Genomic DNA, 18,824 nt, shown 5'->3' on the forward strand with positions numbered 1-18,824 from the left:
CAATTTAACGGAGTATTTGTGCTAACTTTGGAGTTAAAAAATCAACACCTGAAAAACTCTCCTCCCACTGATTACGTTTTAAAAGAGAAATCATGTCAAGCAGCTTTGAAACTTTTAATTTCATCATCTTATGCCCAGTCATTTGGATCCTATTAATTTGAGAAGAATCGTACATCCGTATGACACCTCTCAAGGACAAGGGCTCAAAGGCTCTGTGCAGTATCCTGAGTGTGCACACACCTCCCTGCAGCCCCTACGACTCTAGATCCCATCACTGACGCAGACAAACTGCAACACTGACTGTGTGCGAAACCTCATGAAATGCTCAGGCTCTGACATACACAAGTTTAGGGTAAGATTCTGTAAAATGTTTTCCTGTACCTCAGTGTAATTGAAATTCCTTTAACTGAATTCCTGCAGTAACTATAACCAAAATACTGGAATTTCCTTCAAATTTAGTTAATAAGAAGAGACAAGGCGAAAGGGAAAACACAGATCAAGTTCATAGGGTGTCAGTGAGGGCATGGGTTTCCAAACAGATTGGGATGGATTGTAGGTGGGGATTTTTCATGGATCCCATGTTATTGTCTTTGTATTCATATGGAGACATACTCTACTCTATTGACTAAACTTGATGGAAGCCCAAAAAGCACACTTACAGTGTATATCACATATATATCAAATACCTATTCTGAACTTATTTAGGAGAGTAAAAGGAAAAAATACCAAATAGATAGAGCTTCAGATAAGGATTTCACTTCTACCCATCTGCAACTGTATGATCTGAACAAACTCTCTATCCCTTTCTCCCTTAAAAACAAAGCCACTACTTTTGGGTTTGTGTAGTATTTTAATATTTCCTGATGAGGAAGCTTTACTCTCTGTAGACACTGAGGATCACTGGAGATTTCTATCAGATTTTTCTCAAAAAGGATTTAAACCACAAGGATGCAAAACAGTACATATTTTCTCACACAAACAATTTTTATTTACCTAAGCCATAACAGTAAGTTCAGCACGATTGCTAAAGTAAATGAAAGCCACTTAGAAATCAGATTGTATCAGTCTCAATCCTTTTAACTCAACTGTTCTCCACTGAAAATTTCCTGTAAATTTTTGTAACTGTTTTGCTTTAGTACCATATCTTCATATTAGCACTAAAAATGTATTTGGCCATCATCGTTTTTCCCAAACTCTACTGTTCATGAATTCTGATAAGACTAGATGGGCAATAACTGGCCTATAAGCAGAAAAAAGCACGAGAATAACTGTACCAATAAATGCATTAAATTTGATACAGCACAGACTTTGCAATAAACCGTTCCATTACGTGCATATTCCCTTCCCTTGGACATGGTTTTGCTGGGTGAGGTACAGAGCATGTAAACACTCCAGTCCAAGAGGTATGGGTACTCCTCAGCTGGCAGCTGCTTATGTATTGACACAAACAATTACATATAAGTAAAGAAAGCTGTGTGTATTTCAATGTAAACAGCTTACTGGCCAGCATTCCTTGAGAAGCTGTTTAGGAGCAATAAACCAGAAGCTAGGTTTCCGAGGTAGAGGAAAATCCCTCATAAATATGAGCAAGACGTCTCTTTATTTAATTTCCCTTAGAAAACAGATACAGAGTTTGATTCAGCAGTGATTAATAACATTTCCTAAATTATATTCTGTCACTCTTAATCTAAGCATAGATAAGAGAGTGTAAATAGATATAAAAATGGCATTAGAGAGATGAAAATTGTCTTTGTTTAAACAGACTGCCAGGACCCTGGCCACTGGGATAGCTCTGACTGCCTAAGACAGATCTGGGCTCATTGACCATAAGTAAGACTTCTCCCAGAGTCAGGAAGGACAGGAGCCAACAGATTTCACTCATTAATTTACCGAGAGACCCCAGTGCAGAAATTTATTATTTAATTTGTTGGCTAGACTTCTATCACCGTTCAAAGCTCACAGTTTGTTTTACAGTGCAGTTTAGCTGAACATTCCACTTCACCCACCTACCAAGACCAGGTCTACTTTTTGCGGTACAAACTGGAAGTGTTAATAACAATAAAGGCAAACCCTTTTCTCACAGTTCTTACCTTACATCTAAGGTATCTGTTGCTGTTATGAATTCTCAAAGGAGAAATACACCACATCCTGGATGCTAGAGAAGAGAGGGAAAAATTCTTATCAAGAATTTTGTTCTAAAAAGCACTTGAAAGTTTTAAATGCTGCTACACAGGCTATTCTCTTACTAAGCTGAGCCTTAAAAACCCTTTTCTTTATTTTTTCAGAGTTTCAAATTAGACAACCAAGTGTGTTGCAATTGCTTCTGAGGTGCTTGTGAGTGCATAGTAATAGCAAGGCCAGTCCTCTCATACTGCTCAGCTGATGGAAGTGAGCATCACTCTCATTTGCCCTCATTCAGGCGAAGTCTTAATGGGAAGCAGAGCTCAAAAGAAATTGGCACTTTGAGAAAAATGGCTATGTGGGGAAGAGCACTTTTGTTAATAGTAATTGGAGGACATACTGCAACATCTTTTCCAATTGTCTGAAAATCTGTGGACAATCCAGAGCCCCATTTTCTACCAGAGTAATTTCACTGACTGTATTGTAATGATCCCTATTTTACACCAGCGTTAGCAAAAACATGGTTACACTCCTGTGTTGAAGTCCCCAGTAAAGGTGCAAATATCTAAAATCCAGAGAGAGCAGATGCCTAATTCAAGGCCCACATTATGCCTAGAGGTCAAGGTTCTAACAATGAGGACGAAAACTAAAAAGACAAAAGAAATGTTAGTTTGACTCAGTGTCTCACCATAAAATACTAAAAGCATAATGACATAATGTTAACTTCAGCAAAGGATACAGAAGGTGACAAGGTTATTTCTTTTTATCAGCTGAGATATCTCCTGTGACAAAACTACTGTTCTGCAGTGCAGCCTACTTCATCCTCATACAAATGCAGAACAAAGGGAGTGAAAACAGAGCTTTTCTCTTCCATCTTCTTTTTTTTTTTTTTTTTCCACAGCATTACTCTGAGGTAGGTTTCAGCCAAGCTGATGGCTTTTCAAGACACTTTTTACTCACTGATTTTGTAAGTCCATTATTAGACAAAATTATTTGCAAGCACATAGTTGATCAGTAAAATCACTTCATTCCTAGAATGCAGCAGCCATCATGTAGGGAAAGTTGAAGTTTTTGGCAGTTTACCAGTATCCCTACCTTCAATGCAATTTGCCCACATTGATTCTGCAGTCCTGATATGTGTTAAACTTATGAGCTAATAACTAAATATTGAAGAGTATTCTTTAGTTTAGAAATAGGTCTAAGGGATGAGTGATGATTACTTAATAGCAGTCTTTAACTGGTTTGCAGAGATTTGTAACCTCAGGAGCCTGAATCCCCAAGCCATTACTCTCTTGTTTGTTCCTCCTTATAACTGAGTTTGGGTGAGGAACAATCATATTTTGCCATAAATTACACTTGCTTCTCTGAAGAGAAAATGAGAACTGAGAACCAGGGGAGGCCAGCTGGGAATCAGTTTAAGAAAATCCTGCCCCTTCAATGCTCTGTGCTCCTTATTCTTGCTCTTGCCATTGCCATTCCTTTAGTCCTACCGATTTGACTGTTTGTATGTCTTTTTTTTTTTTTTTCTGGCCAGTCTTCGTTAACGAAGATCCGGGGAAGGTCTTTCCACCTTCCAGCCTGCGCATTGGATTTTTTAGGTGAGACACAGTGTGCGCGGAACTGAGCCCACCCTTTAATCCTGAGGTTCATCTGCCGGGGCCAAGCGAGCTTGGACGGTGGCAGCGAGGTCCTCAGGACGTAGATGGATTGCCTTACAGGGCTAATGAGCTCCATCTGCCCGGGGAGGGGCCCTGACCGGGACTCGAACCCAGGTCTCTGTGGTGATAGCGCTGCGTCCTTAACCACTAAGAAGATACATGAAAGAAACCATTAAAAATAATAATAAAGGAAAACTGTAATGGAATAGCTATTCTGTTAGTGTAAGTGAAAGGAATGAAGCACTTCATGTAAGGGAAAAGAGAAGAACAAATACAAGAAGCCAAGTCAGGCTGGGAGCAGTGAACGCTGGTGGAATGACGAAGATATTAAACAGGCCTGTGACGGCAACAATTTGGCTCCTATTACTTCAAGAATATTTTTCTAAGTCCTGATAATTCTTATACAATAGCAGATTACCTGTCCTCAGGTATTCTAGTGCACATAACAAAGTGAAACATTCCAGTGATAAATCTCTGCAAAAACCAGTTGTGAACTACGAAGACTTAGACTTCAGTAATTATATCTGTATCCAGGATTTCTGACTAAATATGATTTACACTCCTCCTCTGGGTTAGTACAAAAAGTACCATTGGAGAGAGACAAAAAGGTGAATCCAAACATTATTTCTGTTCTGAACACCATATTTTAAAAATGCATTGTAATACATTTTTCAAGAAGTAAAGAATTTGTACAAGTACCGAGCCTGCTTCAGCATGTCTAGGGGTGTCATCCTTGGTAGAAAAAGAAACATTTGACTTTCTAGGGCTTATTTCACCTCAGGGCTTGATAATAAAGCTAGACCTGGAGATATTTTCCTCACAAAATGGTTAGGAAAAGTATTGTACAATAAAGCAGTTTTTCACAAGGTGCTTACTTAAACTCTTCAAACCTTCTCAGCAGATGCTGAGATTTGTTTAACTGACTGAATTTTTGAAATCCATCAATAACAACAGCAAAGCTTTTAAGTCCTTTTGTTTTGAACCCCTGTTCTGAAGTAGGGCTCTTTTTCTGCAAAGCTGATCAGCTAGAGGACGTGTTTCTGTTACCGCCCAAAGCCAAACCCACAACAGGATTAGATATGCAAGCAAAACATTTCTCCCTAGTTTTAAGATTTGCCATTAATTTACTTTGTTTGGTTGTATACCTTCTCCATAACTACTCTGTTGAATAAAATTAAGTCAAATATACTTCACTAGGCCAAGTAATATGCAGTATTTTGTATTCAGAAATGTTATTTCAGCCACTGAAAGAGTCTACTGATTTTAGTGAAAAAAGTTACTTCTCTCTGATTCCTGAGCAAAAAACATTGGTAATTATATATTTCAAGATCAATTTATAGCACAATTAGGCAACACATCAGAGATTATGACATGGAGAAGATGAGAAATACACTTTATCTTCCTTCCATTATTTTTTGTCTATATATCTCCTTCTGATTGTAACATCCTCCCTGTTTCTTGTTTCACATGGGAAGCAGATAATCCAATCTTGACAGAATGGCAAGAAAATCGACCTATTTTGTATGTGAGCTGCTGGAAATATTATGTATAGAATGTATTTAATACATTTTTTCTTATTCTGGTTTTACATTTTGAGGATTTTTGAGTTTTCTCCTGACTCTGCTTTAAATGAGTGAGGGAGGACCACGGAATGTCCTAACATTAAAATTCTGGTTCTTGGAAGTGCAACACAGCGTTAACAAAAGAAATTATTATTAGCAAAGCATACACAACCAAACACAAAGATGGCATACCACAAATATCTTGCAAGTAGTTAGTTTCTCATATTTGGCATTTTTTTAAATGTACTTGAAGGGAAGTTCCAATAAGTAATTACTACTAATATCCTTAGGCTCTTGAAGACTAAAACAATAACAGGAACAGGTTGAATATTTGACCTTATGCCAATAACACCGGTTAATAAACAATCCCAATTGAAATGTATGAGAACCATAGATTTCATTAAGTTTTCTAAGGATTTCTTCACATTCAACCAATTCCAGCTGGGAAGTGCTCAATAATCTAATGACACCACCAGAACAACACGCTCTTAATGACAAATAAATGTCATTGCTGAAAATTTCCCATACAGGTGTAAGCAGGTCTGTAGGCTGCAGGTGGCCCTAATCACATTGTTTCATTCCTTGCTTTTGCACCTGAGCTATTGTGTAGGTTTTAAAAGTACTGGATATAATTTCCTAGAGAAAATTAATCGCCGCTCTGCCTTTTTTGCTGCTTGCTTTCTGGTATTCAGTAATATGCTCATAGACTTTCATATGCATAGTATGATTGCTTTGCCAATCTCACTTGGATTCCTACAGCTGATCACATACAACTTCCTTCCCAGCTTTGTCTTTGTGTCATTGCACTGCAGTATTGGCTAATGCAGTCCTTAAAAAGCATCCCACTCCTATTTTCCAGTAAAAATATATTTTGTGAGGGTCAAACTAATTTGCAAGAAGCCTTACTGTTCTTGTAACACTTAGTCTTGAGTGTGTCCAAATTTATATCTATCACTCATGTGCCCTTGCGCTCTCCTTCGGCTGAGGCACTGTAATATTTGTATAGTATTCTTATACCTGGCACTATGTTAAAATAACAGACAGCTCAAAGGACATAAGGAATAAAACCAAGCACACAGGGGAGGATGTAGAGATCAAATTCTTCCAATTTACTGCACATCAATATTCTCTCTAGTACCCTAGTTGATCTTTGTGTGTGTGTTTGTGTGTGTGCATACATTTTTTTCTAAACTCAAGTCACATTTATGCTGTGTGTGTGGTTTCTCAAGAGTAAACAGTGAATAACATACTATGGTTCTATCTGAAAACATCAAAGTTCTCACATAGCAATCACAGAAATGATCCACTTACATTATACCAGGAATAAAGGTCATTTTCCCTTTCTTTCAGCCTTTGAAATCAAAATTACCATGACAGCTTTCTGCAGCACTGAGCTTAAACATAAAGTTGGATTATATAAAAGATGTTTTACTGCTTCTCTTCTGTACGAAAATAGCGGTTGTAGCTATTACATAGAATATGTCACTTTGGAGGAGAGTTTGCCACATGCTTTCAGAAAGTGACCAGTCCCTCCAGGAGCGATGTGTAAAATATCCAAATGATATTTGTAACAGGAAAAGCTGATATTTTGACAAACTATATTCTCTGATTGAAATTATGATTGTGGCCAATGTAGGATAAAAGTTGTGGTGAGCTACTGCAGTTCTAATAGACTGGATGATGTGCTGGCTGCTATTCAGCCCAGTAAGTGATGTCTAACAGATCAGGTTTTTTTCTCTCCCACTATTAGTTGGTTTGTTATCACTTCTCCTGTGATCAACTCAGAGAAGTGCAGTATTGTAGTAATTTTAACAACATTGTAATAAACTTTTGAAATTCAGAAGAACTTCACATACTTGATGAAGGACTTGTGGGCCTGAGAGTAGCAGTATGAGATGTTCTGGCAAAACATACTATCTTTCACAGGAAAATTTTTCTTTCTTTCATTAATAAGCATGTGGCTATGCCCTTGTCTATATAGTCCATCTTCCCTTGCTAGAGAGGTATATCCACTATTGAAGGCATAGGACCTGGCAGGTGGAGGAAATTCTCTGAAACACCATCTAATATAAGCAAATGTGTAAGTGACACTGCAGGATAAACACGTGTTCACTCTTAGAAAAATTCTGCTTTGCTTTTTGGGCAGTAGTTGGCTTCAGCAAAAGAGTGGAGGGTTTCAAAAAGAGTAGGGAAAAGTGGTAGGACACAAAGTTGCAAGATCAAAGCCTTTCTCTAATGCCTTTTTATTTTACAGTGTTAATTCCCAAGTCTTTGAAATCCTTTTATCCAGTATTCCCTCAAGAAGTTCTCTTGAAGCTTGTCTAGGACTGAGGAGAACCTGAAGGGGAAATTCTGGGAATGATAACAATAAATAAAATAAAAAGCAAACCCCATAACCCAATGGTTACTGTAGTGGTGGATCTGTATAATGAAGTGTATCTTAACATTTCATAATTATGTAATCAAGATAAACACTGTAACATAATAAGGAGAAAACACACGACTCATAAAAGACAGTTAACATAAACCCCAAAAAGTGGTAAAAATCACATTGTATTTATGGCTATTGTGGTGTTCTAAGGTACATATGACTTCTTTTTCCAGAGATTTACCTGTGTCTGGATACAAATAACACCCCAAGTACTAAACATTTTTTCACTGAAAACATGTGCAACACACTCATGTCTTACCATTTGCTGGTTTTGTGTTTGTTCTCACTCCCATAATGACCTCCTTTGCATGTACTACTGCTACCATTACACATATCGTCTCTCCTCACTTTCTGCTATTACTGACCTCCTCCACATTCTCTCAGTCTTGGCACTCCTTTCCTCTCCTGCTTCCTTACACACACACACAGGCACACACCACTCACCACTTTCCTGCTTTTATCCACTTGCCCTCGCTGACAGACTGTCATTTGTGCCATTTTTGCCAAAAATCCTGGTGGGTTTTTTTTTTGTGAGCCTGTTACAAAGGGGAAAGAATGACCTCGTGGTTAAGTTAGGTTAGTATTGTAGGGTTAGTATTGCAGGGTTCAGATTGTGTACCCTGGCTTCCTGCCCAGTTAATGTAACATTCCCACTTAATTGAGAATAAGGAATGCCATGTATGTAGAAGTTTTAGCCAATCACTTAAACAAAGTGCTTAGATGTCTGAAAGCTTTTTGTAAGGTATTCATTGCTCTGCAATTCCAGTGGGAGTTCAGGGCACACAACACTATGTAGCACACGTTCATCTTGTTGAAGGATTGGGCTTAGTTCACCACCTGCAAAAGGGGGCTAATTCTTACTCAGCTCACATAAGGCTTATGATGATGAAAACATTCTATTAATGTTCATTATGTGTTCCTTTGCTACAGTAATGAGTGCCAAGAAATAATTCTCTCAGTAAGATGAATGCCAGCTAAAATAATTCTGCTCTAATAGATTAAATTCAATGCCAGGTCACCAATCACCCTCCTACGGCACCCTTTATCTTTAATATGTTCCTAACATGGAGCGAGTCTTTGGAGGAAAAGTTTAATGTTAAAGTCCTTCCCTGTAGGAACACATATCAAAGACCAATGATACTTGTCTTAAGCAGAGAAGTATGCTTCAGTTCCCAGATAGGCAGTGTGCTGTTTCTTGAGTCATTTGGTGGTTAAATTTCAAATTGTAAGTGTCTACAAGGCAACACCAAGGCTAATTCTGTTGACGTCACGTTGAGTTTAGGACTGCAGATTCAATTCACACTCTGTGAGCTACCACTGGATTAAAATACACTATTTTTATTGCTAACATACTTCTCTCTCCTAATCCCACATCTGCAGCTATCTTAGACTTTCCCTCCCTTTCTCTATTATTTTTTGAGTCTCCTCTTCATTTCCTGTTTCTTTCCTATCATTTAGCTTCCAACAATTATTCTATATAATGGCCATTTCATACTTTTCATCTTTTACATTCACATCTTTAATAGGTAGCTTAGCTGATACAATCTTTCCCCCTCAGTGCAATTTTTCATGAGTTTTTTTTGAACTCACTGTATTTTGTAATTTCCTTACCTGTGCACAGATCATAACTTACATTTTATAAGCTTTTTTGTTTCTCGCATTTTGAATGCAAGAAATGGCGTTTGTGCACATTTATGTTTTGCTGCATACGCCTGAACGTCTTGCAGATGTGACATGCTGTGTTTACAGAAGTAGGGTATAGCTCTCAAGTGTATTCAGAGGAGACAGTGGCAAAACCTTAAAATTCCTCCTTTCTTTTAGAAAACTGGTGACATGAAACATATTGAAATAATATGATTTTGTTATTTTCCTCTTCTCAGGTGGCAGAGCAAAGACTTGGATGACTTTGGAACAGTTTAATCTTGAACTTATTCTCTGAGAACTGGGTTTCCTTCAGCTGAATGGTGCACAGACTTCTGCTCCACCCAGGAGGATCTGGAGAGCTCACCAAGCGTAAGGAAGACCATGGTGACAGAAGTCATGAGCAACAGTGCAGCCATGGGACGTAGGCAGAATGATCTCTGTAAAGGTTACTTCTCAGACCCACCTTTCAGAGCCTACAAAAGATCATACTATCACCTGTAGGAAGTCTGGATGCTTGTATCTCACTTATCTGGAAAAGGAAAAGGCTTGGCTAAGAGCAACAAGTAGGTCACTATACCCTGAGAATATGAGATATCAAAGCCTGGAGATTTATCTCAGAGCTCTTCCATTTTGTTACTGGCTTTTATTTTTGAAGCTGTCACTGTCAGATCCTTCATACACATATCCTAATGCTGCCACTGGACAGCCTGGCTCCCAGTGAAGGCAAGGAGAACAGTGGCGCAATTTGAGGAAGACTTTTAGTCTTTGTTCCCCAGACAACGACTATGGCAAAACATGACATGTTACCTGCAGTTTGATTTAGCACATAACTCGGTGATGTGAATTTTAACTGACATTATATTTATAGGGAATGGAACATAAATAGCATGCTGTCCTTTGGTATGGTGGCTTGGAGGTATTACAGCACATTAGGTTACTACATGTGTGTAACCCAGCTGCTCAAATGCAAAGGATCAGTAAAGTGCTACTCTCTTGGAGAGTTACATTTCCCAGCAGTCTTCGAACAGCAAAGGTTTTTACAGTCTCCAGTGTCCTTGGCTGTGTGCATACTACTCAACACTCTGAGTCAAGTTCTTCTTGCATTATCTTGGCAGAATACGCAGCCTTCAGGAATCTTAATCTTTTATTTAATCTCTTTATCTTTTCAATTTCATCCTTTTTCTATCCTAATTCTTTATTTTGCATTAAAGCCAGTACACAAAGATCAAGCTGGTAGAATATGTTCTGTAGCTGTCAATCAGTGGGCACAAAAAATACAAAATGTGAATAGTTAAATCAGCAGACTTGCCTGCTGGAGTTATCTGCATGGCAGAGATGTCAGAGTATTGTTTCCAAGCTTGACTTCTACATGCAGGAAGTAGCAGAGCATGTCCTGGCCTCTTTTATCTTCCTCAGGAGAGCAGCCAAGTGGCATAATCAATTCTTCCAGGCTTTTGTCTTTCACCTGATGTTTACTTTGCTCACTGCCCAAGACTCTGCTCTTCTTCTGCCCCTTTAAATGTATTTTCTTTTAGACTATATGAAAAATAACTGCAGGTTTTGCATAGTGATATATAAATATAAATGGACTGTATCAATAAAGAGGCAGGATATTTCTCATTTACAACCGCAAACTTCCTTAGTTTTTGAGACATAGTCAGGCAAACACAAAATTACTGCTAAAATGTTAAAGAGGGAGGAATAACCTTCACACAAGCTAAATGATGGAATTTTAGTAATACAGGCAGTTTTGATAAGTCTGTGGTATATATTATTGCAGCTAACAGAGGTCAAACATTAGAGATGTGACTCTTGTAACTCCTGGTATGAAAATAAAATAGAATCTATGGCTGAGAAAACCTGCAAAGCATTTATATAAATGCAAGGTGATTTAACTGGGATACAGTCAATGTATAAAGCAAAATTAAAGCTGGAAGGAAGACCAAGCCAGATTTTACTGTTGTTTTGTTTTCTCACTGATTTAAATTCATAAGGCTGAGATACCATAACAAAATAGTAGTGACAGTCACAAAAGGAAAATATTTCCCTTCATTCACATCAGTTCTCTTTCAAAGTCAGTGTCACAAATTCAGGTTAATAGGTATAGAACATTTCGCTAAGAGCAATACTTTTGCAAAATACATCTTTAGCAAAATCATTCCAAAAATAATAAGCATTGCTAGTGAAATAAAAGGTGGAATTGGTAACTGACCAGTGATAAACGAGTTGATTGAGTATACGGAAGATAAAATATCAAATGCAGTGAAACAGGGTTCTGGCTATTATTACTGAATGCCAGAATTTTTTATTTTTTTATTTTCAAATTTCTATGTGCTCAATTTACTCCCAAGTGAGCTTCAAATACAGATTGGAATCAAGTCAGGTCCATAATGTAACTGAAAATATCTGTGCTTTACACAGAATTGCCCAGTTTTGAACAGAAATAACCATATTTTAAGATTATTTTTAAGGTAAGACTCTTAGAATGCTGGTCATTTTTATGTCTTTTTTTTTTTTTTTTTTTTTTTTTTTTTTTTTTTTTTTTTTTTTTTTTTTTTTTTTTTTTTTTTTTTTTTTTTTTTTTTTTTTTTTTTTTTTTTTTTTTTTTTTTTTTTTTTTTTTTTTTTTTTTATGTTTTGCTTTCATCTGCTTTGTATTAAAGGGCTTAGTTTAAATATCTGTACAGGAATCCTCAAGTGAGAGACCATCCTGCCCTACAAAGGAATCCCCAATTCTTATCTAACTTTTGAAATGTAAGTAAAGAATAAAAGTACTATTGTTCTATAATGCATGTCCCATGGAAGGACTGGGAAACAGCAAACAAATCCACTAAAAACAAACCAAAAGAAGCAAAGGAAGATAAAAAAATACTCCCTTACCCTGTTAATGCCTCAAAGTTTGCAAGAACGATTTAAGCCTCCAGGCAGTTATGAGCAGCTGAATGAAGGAAGACCCATGTCAAGAATGACTGGAGTTGTGCTGTCCTTGTTACTGTTTGCTTTGCTTTACATGCAAAATGGTACTGTTGACTACAGTTGGCACAAGCCAGTATTTACCTCTTCCAACAGTATATTTCTGTATTCTCCCAAACATAAAGTCGGTGAACTGTAAGCATTGCTACACCCATTCATACCTAATTGTTCTGAGAATGAGTGTAAAATACAATCTTGAAAACATTAAGTAGAAAATTATTTTCTTTTTTTAAAAAATCATTTTAAGAGGTGATAAAAAGCTGAAACCTCCAAGAAACCTCACATAGAACACACTGATTCCAAAACTGATTCCTAAGGGCTTCCACTAATCTCACAAATGCCTGGGAAGCCATCATGATTAGGGTCTTTTAACTTCAACACACTCCTCAGAAAGACCTCTAGTAGTCTCCAGCATTAGAACTGCCCAGTAAGGGAGTATAGGCCTATGCCTTTCTTGGCTTCACTAAGAAGCTGCCTGGTTATTTCTCAGGGTTTAGTGAAAACTAGGCTATCTGGATTGAGTTGAGACTGCTTGGAGACCTCAGCTGACACCCACTGAAAGTTCTTAACTCATCCTAAGAAAGGAAATTTTGAAGAAAGGAAGCACAGAAACAATAATCAAGATTTTCATAGCCTGGCATTGCTCTTCCTACAGACTAAATTTTACAATACTGAAAGCTAAGATTTTTATCTTAAAATAAGACTTCAATATTATGCTTTCAATTTCAGCTTTCCAATTCAAAACCAATTGAAAACACAGATAAAGAATACAAATATTTGCACCCTCTGGCTTTTTGTTTCTCAGGGGCACAGGGACCATAGCTGTACAGGGCTGGGAGTTTATGAAGGGCTCTATCACCACCAGAAAGGCAACAACTGGCCATTTAGTGACTGTGCAATCTGTGGACCAGCATCTGATCAGAAACTGCACCCAAGGTTGCTTTGGTGTCCTAAACCAAAAGGAGAGCAATTCCACCAAAGGAGGGGAAACTGCTTTAGGCACCCAGCAGCACTACATTCAGACTGTGACCTGGTGGCACAAGCTGCATCCTATCAGAAATTATCTTGCTTGTCATGCTTTTGAACTTCACTCAGAGCCAGACATTTTGTCTTAGTCATAACATATACAGGTCCTTTTCCTGTTACTCACTGCAGCAGTTCACTGAATAGGTTTCTGTAGCTCCCCTGTGCACTGAACAAAGTTACTGATATACATACTGATGTTTTTTAAAGGGCTTCATTTTTCCAACCACGCAGTAGCTCAAAGGATTTATTACAACATAAAAAAATTTCTTTCAGGTTGTGATTATAACCAGAGTGAAAAATTATTTTAAAACTTGTAAAAATAAACAGAAAGAGGGTAGCCTATGTTTATACTACATCCAAGTAGTAACATCCTTGCTGTTCATCCAAGGATTCCCGTGTACTACAAAGAAATCATCTAAGTTCTGCCACTGATGTGTCATCATTGCCTGGCATTCAGCATTGATTGCAGAATTTACAGATGGGCTAGGTTGCCAGGTTTTTCTTGGTGCATAAGCTAATTTACACCTCAGAGAGCATGGCATAATCACAGTGAAATGAAAGGCTAAGCATTCAGTTTCAGTCTGGTTGACGTTTTTAAGATTAAGACAAATGATGAAAAATGAAGAGCAAAAAGAAAATCCTGATGAGGAGGAACACATTCTGCTTTCTTCTTCTCTAGAATGAAGAGACTCAACTTCTGTTGTCTCAACAGCAGAGATAAGGGAGCTCTTACATTTGAAGTTGCAATATGCAGAAAAGAAATCTAACTTTACCAGGGAAACCCTGGGGCTACAAAACCTGATTTTTAAGTATAAGAAACAAGTTTTTTCTGATAAGAATAAGACATTCTGAACTTAAAATTGAGATAGAAGCATAGTTATCTTGTGTAGTCTATCACCAAGCTTGAGCCCAACACGACAGGCCTAGTAAAGCATGTCAGCCTTTACACTGCATGCCCTGATTTTTGCCCATTTGTCACCAATTTAAGGTTCTCCAAAGTGCCATTTTAATCCTTTGTTTTCTTCTGATAACACTGTATTACAATGAAATGTTAATGGGAACAAATCTAAAAATAAAACAATGGAAGACAGTAGCTGCACTGTCCCACTTTCAAGGGCTCTGAAGAAATGCATAAATAATGGACACCAGAGATACCCAGTGGGAAAGCACAAAATTACGGGTATGAAAGAATACTGGAGGGAGGTGATTCTCAAACTTGAAAACCAGTGGGCAGTAGAATATTTTTTTCAAAATGGCTGGTTAAACAGCCTACATTTACTTTTCCACACTGAAAACTGGCACTTGTGGGTTACAGTCATGTAGATATACTTTTAAAACTGTGCCAAACTGACTTGGCTGCTTTAAACGTTTTGCAAACCACTTTTCCTCTTTGCATATCAAGTAATTTCTGTGGAGCTCTTTGAATGCAGACATTGGACTCCACCAATAGGAATGGTGCAAGAAGTTAATCTGTTAGAAAGATGAAGTAGCACCATTTAGAAACAATAGAAGTGTTTAAAACTATGTCAGACTTAGTTTACATCTGCTCATCATAAAAACTATAATAGGACTCACTAGCACACTTACAAATTTAATTTAGAAGGAACAATCACAATGTGGGGGACACAATTGCATGATGGGAAAATTTACTACTAGCTGTGAAATAAATAAAAATGCAAAAAAAAGGCACAAAAATACTATTCCTACTCCACACACTGTTAATAATTCATTTCCTAACTGCTCCTAATTTAGGGAAATGGGTAGTTGCTAATCCAATGACACCATGAATCTGGCTATCAAATAACCTATATTTCATAAAAGAGGATATTAAAGGTTATTTAGGAACTCATTAAAGACAACTGCTAGAATTTATAATGTTATTCTAATAAAATATTCTGTTGACTCAGGGAATTTCTTAGTCTTTGTGATTTCAGCTACTCTGATCACTGCTCAACATGTAAGCACCTGTCTCCTTCCTAAAGCGTTTATGTAATTCCTTTATCAAGTGGACAAAAATGTGGAAAATAGATATGGATATGTTTTCAATGATTTTCATAGAGACCCTTCAAGATTTACTTTTGCTGTGATCCAGGACATGTCTATAAATAAGACTCCCAAATATACTATAAATATAACCCTGGGCAGAAAGCATAACTTGGAAAAACAACATATTTTTAATAGATGATAAGAAAGAATGATAGCAACAGTGGTTTTGAAATTTCCCTTTTTAAACCCAGATTTATAGCTGCAGTATAAATTTGCCCATATAGCTTTTCATAAAATAGTTTAATCTTAAATCCATTTTAAAACAAAGATAAGGCTTTTACTTATTAGTAGATTTGTAGAAATAGAGAAGGTCAGTTACTGTGTCATACAGTAACTGAACTGAGATTACAGGTTTTGTAGACTACAATAAAAATCAAACAAGGTTCAAGTGAACACAGTGAAACCCCATTTACAATCAAGCCTGAAAGTGTTTTAGTTCCACTTAGTGAGTATGCTTTAATTCCACTAAAATCCAGGTAAATATTTTATTTAAAAAATAATTGATATGATATTTATTTTATGAAACAAACTCAAACCTCACTCTTTACTTTATACAGTTTTCTTTTCCAGAAGTTAAATTTCTGAAACTTATAGTCACAGAAACTCTAATTCCTTCTAAAATTTAAAAAAAAAAAAAAAAAAAAAAAAAAAAAAAAAAAAAAAAAAAAAAAAAAAAAAAAAAAAAAAAAAAAAAAAAAAAAAAAAAAAAAAAAAAGGAATTCTGAAATCCAAATGCGTAGACTCAGAAAACTCTTACAGAAAAAAAATTTTTGTAAGTCAATTAATGAGGGGGAAAAAAAAAAGTAATATGTCACCAAAGACTCCAGAAACATCAGAAAATAAAAAAGCTGTGAATTTATTAAGACTGACATTTATAGTAAATATATTTTGATATTTTTTGCTAAATTTTGCTAAATTTTCAAAATTATTTGGAGAAATTATGAGTGTTGGATACGCTTCAAAACCTCATATCATGGTTATAAAAAAATAGCAAACATCCCCACCCCATTAAAGTTACGAGTAAATAGAGTAAGATATTTTCTTCAAATTACTAAACTACAGGGTCAAAGTTCTGTGCTTAGACATTTGCCTACAAAAGACTCAAATATTTACATTAGCATATAGTAAATGTCCCAGTTCAGCAGTATGCTTTTTTAACAAATTATCGTGTGAATTATTTTCATGCCAGCAATACTGTATTTTCTAATCATTATCTTAAAGCACACATTTAAGCAGCCTTCTAAATAGGATGGATGTGTGGCAACCACCGGACACTTAAAATAATTTATGAGAGTTTGTCTCAGTTGCACATATAAATTCACTGGTCCCTGAATGAAGCCAAAGAGAGAAGTGTTTAATAGAATTTTCTATAGGCAGTTGTTTTTGTGGTTTTTCAACAGGTGCCGTTTTACGCTTGTGTAAAGGACAATGATGGAACCTGTCACAACGAAAGTATAAATTCACACCAAAATCCTTGTTGGGTTTGTTTTTCATTAACCTTGCTGCAGTAGGTTATTTTCTGCCTGAAATGACTTGTGCTCACAGAATTACTTTTTTCAGCACCAGTGCTGGTTTATAAACAGCCCTTGTTACAGGACATTAGTATGGAAGTGCAGAGAGAAACCTAGCTATGACTTCATTATATATTAATTAGCTTAACAACTTCATCAGTATAACCACTGTCATCCAGGTCGCAAAACTCCAGACTGAAAAATGCAAACCAGTAGAAGATTATAATAAAATATGTACAGTAACTGTAGTGGGGATATTTATATGTATTCTCCTTGATGGATAAAACGTTTGTGAAAATCTGCTGAAAATGAGATGATAACATTACATTTTAGTCTCTTGGAATATTAATAATTTTAATTTTAGAAAACAAAGCAGAAATACATTTTGTGGGAATCACTGTGGCAGTGTACTACTGGTATTTCATATGCATTTGAACAATAAATTACCAAAGTTCTCATAAATTAGGTTAGCTGGAAAATAATACACAAGAATAAAGCTATAAAGATCTTTCATCATTGCACACAATTAAAAAGTGTACAGTTAAAGCTGCTCTATCAAGAGGGATATATGAATGCTATCCTTTCCCATTTAAATGGGGCTTTTACTCTTTAAACTATTCCTGACAAGCACCAAAATACCTCTAAAATTCCTCTTAAATAGGACAGTAGGACACTTAAAACTAAATTCTGTACTATAGGGTTGGAGGTGGCCAGAAAAGGCCTAGGCACCCAACGAAATACACAATAACTCCCTTGCACTTCCCTTATTTCCAGAGGGCCTATAATGTGTTCATAGTGAGCAGCACCTTTTCCATTGCAACTGATGTGAAAGAGTGAGGAAGCAATTTTTCATTCTGCATCAACTCAGGGATGAGAGAGGCTCAGAAATTACGAAGAAATGTTTCCATAGTATACACGCTTAAAAATTCCCAGACACCTTAGGGAAGTGGATTTTATATCAAAGTAAATCTAAATTTTCCACTAAAAAATAATTTAAAGTGATAAAAAAAGGAATTTAGCCTGAGTGTGGGTTACATAATCACTCTTTCAAAAACTGTATTAGAACTCCACAAAATAATTTGCTTTTTTTACCTTAATTTTGATCAGCTTCAATTTCCATGTGTTTTTTTCCCAATTTAAGACATGGGCACTTCTTCTTACTTGAAATAACGTACTGAAATTGGAACAAGAATTACAATAATTAGAAGTTATGACACTTATATTCCCAGAGTATCAGATAGAATCAGTTCCTGCCTACTGTTAAAATTCATGTTAAAAATATTAACTGAATAGAACTCTGGGTCCTGATAACATATATTTACACTTATATTTTTGTCTTTTAGTTTAAGCTTTGACTATGTTAAATGCCTAATTGATTTTTTCCTTAAATATTTTTTTCCTTAAATATTTTCATGATTTATCATTAAGTATTACCTAAGTACTTAAATATTTTTAGGAGTCTTTCAAAGTGTTCTTATATTTCAGGATTTTTCTGACTCTGCCATGTCTTTCTTCCATGAATGTAATGGCCTGTGGATAGCCAGACATCTTGAGAACTGTTGTTGAATATTCCCAATAGATGGACTTGATGATTCTTCTGGGTCCCTTCCAACTCTGGTTATTCTATGATTTCAATACTCTTTTTTTTTCCTGTTGAATTTTAATTAATTTAAGGGAAAATAGTGGGCATTCACACTTTCATTACTCATTTGTGTTCCTCTTAATCATCTGTGTAGTTCTCAAACTGAGAGGATCCCTTGTGGTGGGCTGGAGCAGAATCCTGGCAGGTTTGATGACCTTTCTTTATGAAAAAGACATATCACATCGCTGAATGGAAGAGGAAGGGGCACTTA

The 18,824-nt window shown here is 36.3% G+C and overlaps 1 long non-coding RNA gene across 1 annotated transcript in view; it reads right to left on the reverse strand.

The window, feature by feature from the left end:
* Positions 1 to 18,147, reverse strand: part of LOC114063527 — a 61,680-nt gene extending 43,533 nt beyond the window's left edge. Inside the window, exons 1-2 of the long non-coding RNA XR_003572573.1 lie at positions 18,064 to 18,147; positions 2,091 to 2,155 (exon numbers count right to left, since the gene is read on the reverse strand). This is a non-coding gene — a long non-coding RNA (uncharacterized LOC114063527). The remainder of the gene's footprint in view (positions 1 to 2,090; positions 2,156 to 18,063) is intronic.
* Between the last annotated feature and the right edge of the window lie 677 nt (positions 18,148 to 18,824).

The sequence above is a fragment of the Empidonax traillii genome, unplaced genomic scaffold (genome assembly GCF_003031625.1).
Source record: "Empidonax traillii isolate 1590-97213 ecotype Southwest subspecies unplaced genomic scaffold, ASM303162v1 scaffold473:size728705, whole genome shotgun sequence".
Taxonomy (NCBI): Eukaryota; Metazoa; Chordata; class Aves; order Passeriformes; family Tyrannidae; genus Empidonax; species Empidonax traillii.